The sequence below is a fragment of the Triticum aestivum genome, chromosome 1D (assembly GCF_018294505.1).
Source record: "Triticum aestivum cultivar Chinese Spring chromosome 1D, IWGSC CS RefSeq v2.1, whole genome shotgun sequence".
Lineage (NCBI taxonomy): Eukaryota > Viridiplantae > Streptophyta > Magnoliopsida > Poales > Poaceae > Triticum > Triticum aestivum.
The window spans coordinates 445,434,558-445,441,427 of NC_057796.1; the positions used below are offsets into that span (position 1 = coordinate 445,434,558).

At 48.8% G+C, this 6,870-nt stretch overlaps 1 pseudogene; it reads right to left on the bottom strand.

The window, feature by feature from the left end:
- Positions 1–4,866, bottom strand: part of LOC123182781 (flavone O-methyltransferase 1-like) — a 5,222-nt pseudogene extending 356 nt beyond the window's left edge.
- Positions 4,867–6,870: the final 2,004 nt, after the last annotated feature.

The window sequence follows — 6,870 nt, forward strand, 5'->3', positions numbered from 1 at the left end:
TGTACTATTATTAGGTTTGTAGCAACGCATGAGCCACTTTACTAGTAGCATTATTATTACTAATGAATGTACAACCATTAGACATCAGAATGATCCAGAGCAGGAAAGCTAGTATATCTCATATGAATGTGTATCTACTTGGTCAACTCAATTGCCCAGGCTTCAGCATAGATGTAGGTGGTGTTGATGTCAGTGAACCCCGCACCCATAGCAAGCTTCCTGAATTCCCTCTCGTATCTCTCCTTGCCGCCAGGGTTTTGAGCGAGCATGATCATGTCAACATGGAACAATGCCCTAGGCGTGGCATTTGGGTTCTCCTTCTCCGGTAGGATGCACTCTATAACCACCACCTTACCATGTGCTGGTAGCGCATCGTAGCAGTTCTTGAGCAATGTGATACAATGCTCATCACTCCAGTCATGAAGGATCCACTTCATAAGGATCATGTCGCCTGAGGGAACCTTCTGAAACATGTCGCCCCCCACGTGCGTCACCCGGGGGAATGGCGGTGCCTCGGAGGCAACATGGGGGAGGTCAAAGTTGATCCCCCTGATGCTCGGGTACTTGGTGGTGATGGCGTGGAGTGTGGTGCCGATACCGCCGCCGATATCAATGAGGGTGCCGACTCTATCAAAGCCATTGTAGAACTCGAGAAGCTTCCTCGTGATGATGATTGAATGACTCTTCATGCCCTCATTGAACACACGGTTGAAGCGTGTGTCCTTGGCTAGGTATTCAAACGCAGACATCCCATGTGCCTTATTGAATGGGGTTCCACCATTAAGAACAGATTCCTTCAGGTAATACCTGCAGTTTTATTTATCAACATATCCTTTATGTTAATATTCTAGGAATACATTGTATGAAAGATATATCTATATCTAATAATCCATTTGTTCTATAATCCTTGACGTAGTTTTAGTTCAAGGGAGCGAGATATAAGCTCCCTAGATCTGAATCTTCTCGTGCATTGAGGGTTGTGGGGGTCATCAGGGCCACCTATAATGGTGTATGCCTTGGTTGAGGTCCCTGTGTGTTTTTCCTCTTTATTAATTTTCCTTTTCTGGGTTTTCTTCTATTTTATTTTTATTTTTCACATTTTAATTCGTAACATTTATTAGGATTTGTGAATGTTTTTAAAATCCCTAAATTTTTTTAAAAATTGTCAAACATTTTAAAAATTTGTAAATATTTCTTGAAGTTCACTAACATTTTTCAAGTTTATGAACATTTTTCAAATTTGCGAAATGTATTTCAAATTGGTGAATATTTTTTGAATCCACAAATATTTTTAAATTCCCGAATGTTTTTACAAAATCATGGTTTTCTTAATTTGCAATACTTTTAGATATACAAGATTTTTAAAGTACGTGAACACCTTCTGATTTAGTGAACTTTTTTCAATATAAACTATAGCCTGCTTTTTATAATATACCAATGGAGCAAGCGGAAAAACTGTTGAGCGAGCGAGTGGCACAAGGAGCCGAGCGAGCAGGAGCTTCATGGCCCAGCCCATGTGAACTTATTGCAGCAATTTCATGGTTTCGGTGTGGAATAGAAGGTCTCAATGAGCTCGCACAACGACCACCAGCTCATAGCGTGGCCGAAATGTGTATGGACACCACAACCACTCACCGAACAACTCCACTATCATTCCAAAACAAATACATTTTCAGCAGCCCCGACACAATATACAAACGGAAAAAAATATTGAAAACATAATTGAAGTTTAAAACCCAAGTCAATACAGATAAAACCAAAGCGTAACAGCCATCCGCAATAACCTACTAGAGAGAAAAAAGACAATCGATTGAAGAATAGCGCGACCAAGCGTTCGTGAGCCTAGTTAATACCAACTCACATGGAAATACTGCCATATTGGAACTTCAACACCAATATCCATTTTGCTTAGGTATGATTTGGACCACCATTATCTTTTTAACACTTGCAATTTTTTTATCGGTGTGGCCATGTGGCCAACCAAATGGTGCTGAATATTTATTGTTTTTGCTTTGTTCGTGCACGTATGGTAGATAGGGAGCCAGACAAGAAAAGTCATCCTACGGCCAGTTCTTGCTTTGGTGTGAGCCGAAGTAATTGTCAAAAGCTATTTAAGTGATGAGCTGATGAAATCTGGGTTTGATAATTGGCGGGCGCCCGCCCAGTTTCCCTATCTGTTATATCAGGATTACTTTTGGCAGTGTTAAAAAAATGATTTCTTTTGGGAAATGCTAATTGGCAGAAGTCATTTATTTGTGATTCAGGGAACGACGCACTGACCGTAGGATGCCGAAGCGATGGAGCGTCGGCACATCAGCCGAAGCAATCGTTCACTCGAGCTCCTTTCCTACGACCTTATCCTCTCAGCCACATTTCAGTCCGTCGCCTTCCACTCTCCTCCTTCTCCTCCTCGCCGGCAACCGCGGTAGAGGTGGCTCGCGCGTGGCGAGAGGCGACCATGGCGCGGCTCCAGCGGAGGTCGTCAAGGTGGCACTCCACCGCCAGCCTCTTGGGGTGGCTCCAGCGGGGAACTCGAGCCCGAGGTGCACGTGGACACGCATCTCCTCCCCGGCGATCGCGGCTGGTTGCTTGAGCTGGCAAGCGCGGAGGGAGGCGACAGTTGCGCGGCCGCAGTGGTGGTCGTCGCGGTGGTTCCACCGCCATCTTATTGGGTTGTTTCCGCAGGGAGCTCGCGCAGGAGGAGGAGGCGACTGCGCTCGTCATCGCCGGTGACGTGCTTAAACCAGGGCACATTCATGCTCCTGTCGGGCACACGCCGCCTTCCTCTTTGGCGTCTCAGGAGGCTGCGTGCGACGGGAATGCAGTGTTGGAATAAGCCACGGCGCCTGATGCGGTCGGGCTGGTCGGGCGCATCAGGTGTGCGCGGGACGTGCGGGACGCACTGGTACGGTCGGGCGCGTCGGATGCGCGCGGGACGTGCGGGACGCAGCGGAAGCGTGGCGGTGTGAAGCCACGGTGCTGTGCGAAGCAGTGTGTGCGGGACGCACTGGTGCGGTCGGACGCATCGGATGCGCGCGGGACGTGCGGGACACAGCGGAAGCGTGGCGGTGTGAAGCCGCGGTGCTGTGCGAAGCAGCATAGTCGTGAGAAACGACCGGACGCGCAAGGGGCTTGAGCGATGGATGAACCAGTTGGAGGCTTGGAGCTGTGGCGTAGGATCAGCTGAGTCTGTTAGTTTGTTAGTACCTAGTTACGTGTGTGTGCTTTGCGTGGCATCCAGGTCCTGTGGCTGGCCGTTAGGAGGATGCTGGCCACGCGCTGGGTGTGGGCATGCATGCATGTAGGTAGTTGGAGTAGTGGCCTGAGTGTGGCGGCCGTTTAGGGCGTGCGTGATGGCCGGACGTGATGGTTGGCTAGTGCGTGTGAGTCCTTTGTATATATATGCACATTAAGTAATGAGAAGGAGGCCGAGGGGGCTGAAAAAACAATGTAGCCATCGTATGATCACCAAAGGAGCCTCTTAGCAAAGCTTGTGTGTTTTTTCTTGATGCATGTGTGCGTATGTGTGTGTGGAGTTTCTCCTTGTGTGAGGCAAGAGGTAGAAAAAGAGCGGCGCCGCGAGAGGCGGCACCAACATGCAGCAGAGCACGGGACCGGATGCCATCGCGGCCCATGACGGATTTGCAGCTGAGCAGGAGAAGGAGGCGACCGCGCTCGTCATCGTCGGCGACATGCTCAAACCAGGGCACATTTGTGTTCCTGTCGGGGCACCCGCCACCGTCGTCTCCGGCTTCTTGGGCAACGGTGCGCGAGGGGATTGCAGCGGCAGCAGTGTGCTAGGGGATTGCAGCAGAGCACGGGATGCTGTGGCGGCGCGCGATGGATTTGCAGCCGAGGGCCAGTGGCCGCACGAGGAGCTGCGGTAGAGGGCCAAACGGTGGGCGAGGAGTAGCACAGTTCTTGTACATACATGGCCTCATCCCTTCTACATCCACAATCCCGACGTAAGGCACACATCTCATCATGGCTTTTTATCCAATTCTTACTAATTTTGCATTGCAACGTGAGGTTTCTCTAATGTTGAAGTTGCAAGCTAGTTTAGTTGGTGTGTTGCATTTTCTTTATTAACAAGCTACCTGATTGTGTTGTGTATTGAACTTGAGCAGCTTTTGTATTTGTTGTCATGCTAATTTGTCACTGAGTATGGTTTTTGTGCACCCCCGATCAAAAACGACTTAGAAAAACATTTTTTAAACGCATAGCTATTAATTTTGTAAAAATTGTACTCCCTCCGTCCGGAAATACTTGTCGGAGAAATGCATAAAAATGGATGTATCTAGAACTAAAGTACGTCTAGATACATCCATTCCTCCGACAAGTATTTCCGGACGGAGGGAGTACGAATTTGGAAGGGATGCATGCATAGGCCAACGTACATGTCAGCGACGGAAAATGCAGGATCTATCTATTTTACTCACCAGCTCTCCATGACGACCTTGTCCTGGTTCATGAGGGCGAGCGCGGCGACGGAGACGCCGTCCTCGTCGGGGGTGAGCCACTTGCACACCGGCGCCGGGCTGTAGCGGCGACCGAGGCGGCCGCCAGCCCGCCACCGTCCTCCTCCACCACCACGCACGACACGACGTCGTACGAGGCCAGCAGCCGCAGCATGCGGTCCACCATGTCCGGCGCGCCCGGATTGGCCGTGGACGGCAGCTTCGCTGCTACCTCGGCCGGGGACATCGCCTTGCCGCCGACGGAGCCAGCCACCAGGATCTCGAGCAGGCCCAGCTCGATGACGCTCTTGAGCGTCATCGGCAGGATGGACGATGACACCAGCTGAAACGCGTACATGCACGCCTCCTCGTCCACGGACGCGGCCATGCCGGCAGCGGTGGTGCCCATCTGCCTCTCTGGAGCCCGGCTGCCTGCTACCGCCGCTGGCACCTGTTTTTTCTGCGGGGAAGACACTGTGCGATTGGGTGGCCGAGCTTGGAAGGAAGACGGAAAGGATTTATATATGTTGCATGGGATTTCCAGTCTTCCCCAAACACCACGCAACTGTTGCATTTTTTCAATATTGCTGACCAGTCATCATGCCGTGAACGTACTGCACGGGCTGGTCATTCCCGTAAAACACGGTGACCTTCTAAAATTATCAACATTGAAAGTAGTACAAGAAAAATGAGTACTCAAGAAAAATCTAAGGAATGTTCTCTTGCAGGATTTTTTCTTCAGAGAAACACCGGTACACGTTGGGCGGCTGCCAGCACATTGTGAGTTGTAAAACTTGGTCAATGCAAGCATTTCGTGGCTAAAAAAAACAATATGTGGCTACAACGAAACAAGACATCCCACATTCTTTTTTTTTCAACGAAACTTGTTGTAGTAGATAGTCGCAAAGTCGTCGTGCTAAGACCGCACCGGACCAGGGCACCAGGACAACAACAATTGCCAATGAAAAGAAATATAGATCGAAATGATCCAACCTCTAGACACACAAACAAAGACTAGATCCACCGAAGACCAGCATCGACCGAATCTCGTGAGATCCGTCGAAGACACTCCTTCACACGCCCTCCGACGACGCTATAAGCGTCACTGAAATGGGTTAGGCGGGGAGAATCTTATTCCATCTTCAGGAAGCCGCCACTGCCTCGTCTTTCGGAGCAGGACACAAACCCTAAACAAACTCACAAAACACCTAAAAACCAAAGCAAGATCCCTCTCACCGGCAAGGGCCAGGGTCCACTGTGCCTCCAAGGCCCTAGGGCCACCGGAGACGACGCGGACTGACGCCGGCGCCGGCGCCGGCGGGTGGCAGAGAAACCCTAAGATGTTTTTGTTGCGGAAGAGGAGGCGGCGGCTACGTTGCAAGTAGTAGATGATGCTGTTTTGAAGAGCTCAACTCCTTGAGACCTCCCACATTCACATCAACAGACGTGGATTTAAACCTTTGTAGAAGACACAACAACTGCAAATTGAGCGTAATTCAGATGGTTAGGTTTCTTGTGGTGGTCAAGTGCTAGACTTGACGCTGGTCGTCACATTTTCCTGTATTGATGACATTTCGTCTATCCGCGTTCAATGAAAGGAGACGTTCCTATCAATTACCTAAATTTCAATATTTCTCGATCGGTTTATGTTTTATACCAAGGCATTTACTACCCCCTCCGTTCCTAAATATATGTTGTTTTAGAGATTTTAATATATATCCATATGTAGTCCATATTAAAATCTTTAGAAAGACATACATCTAGGAACGGAGAGAGCATATCACACCAGCTATATGTAAGTTTTCTGGATTGCAATTTGGGTTATTCGATATCAAAGGAATAGGGAGGCAAGGCCGAGCCAAAATAAAATTTCAGACGACTTACCTAGGATGTCCCTTACCACCATAATTTCTCTATTATGTACGTACTCGCTACTAGCATTATTTCCTCGGTGCGCGTACTGATCTTACAAAGCGACTGGCCACGTACCACACGATCAGGCTGTCCAACCGCGGGCACGTAGTACCATGGATATGAATGTCAGGTACGTAGTATGTGTGAAGCCTGTACTAAAATATATCGGTACAATATTTTCAATGTACTCCCTCCATTTCATAATGTAAGATTTTGACACTATATTAGAGTCAAAAAACATCATATATTATTGAACTGAGGGAGTAGATACCAATATTTCATCAATTCGATACGTTGAAATTAAATTAGGAGCCAACTATAAAATAACTGCATGGATTTATTTGCATATCGGTGAAATTGTTGTTTCGTCTTCTTCGTCCCCATCTTCTCCCTCCTTCGGACCTCGATCTTCTTCCCGCCACACCTCCTAACTATCTTCCGACGTGACGCTGTGGCGAGCCACGTTGTCCCCGCCTTTGGCGCTGTCCTGGCGAGCCGT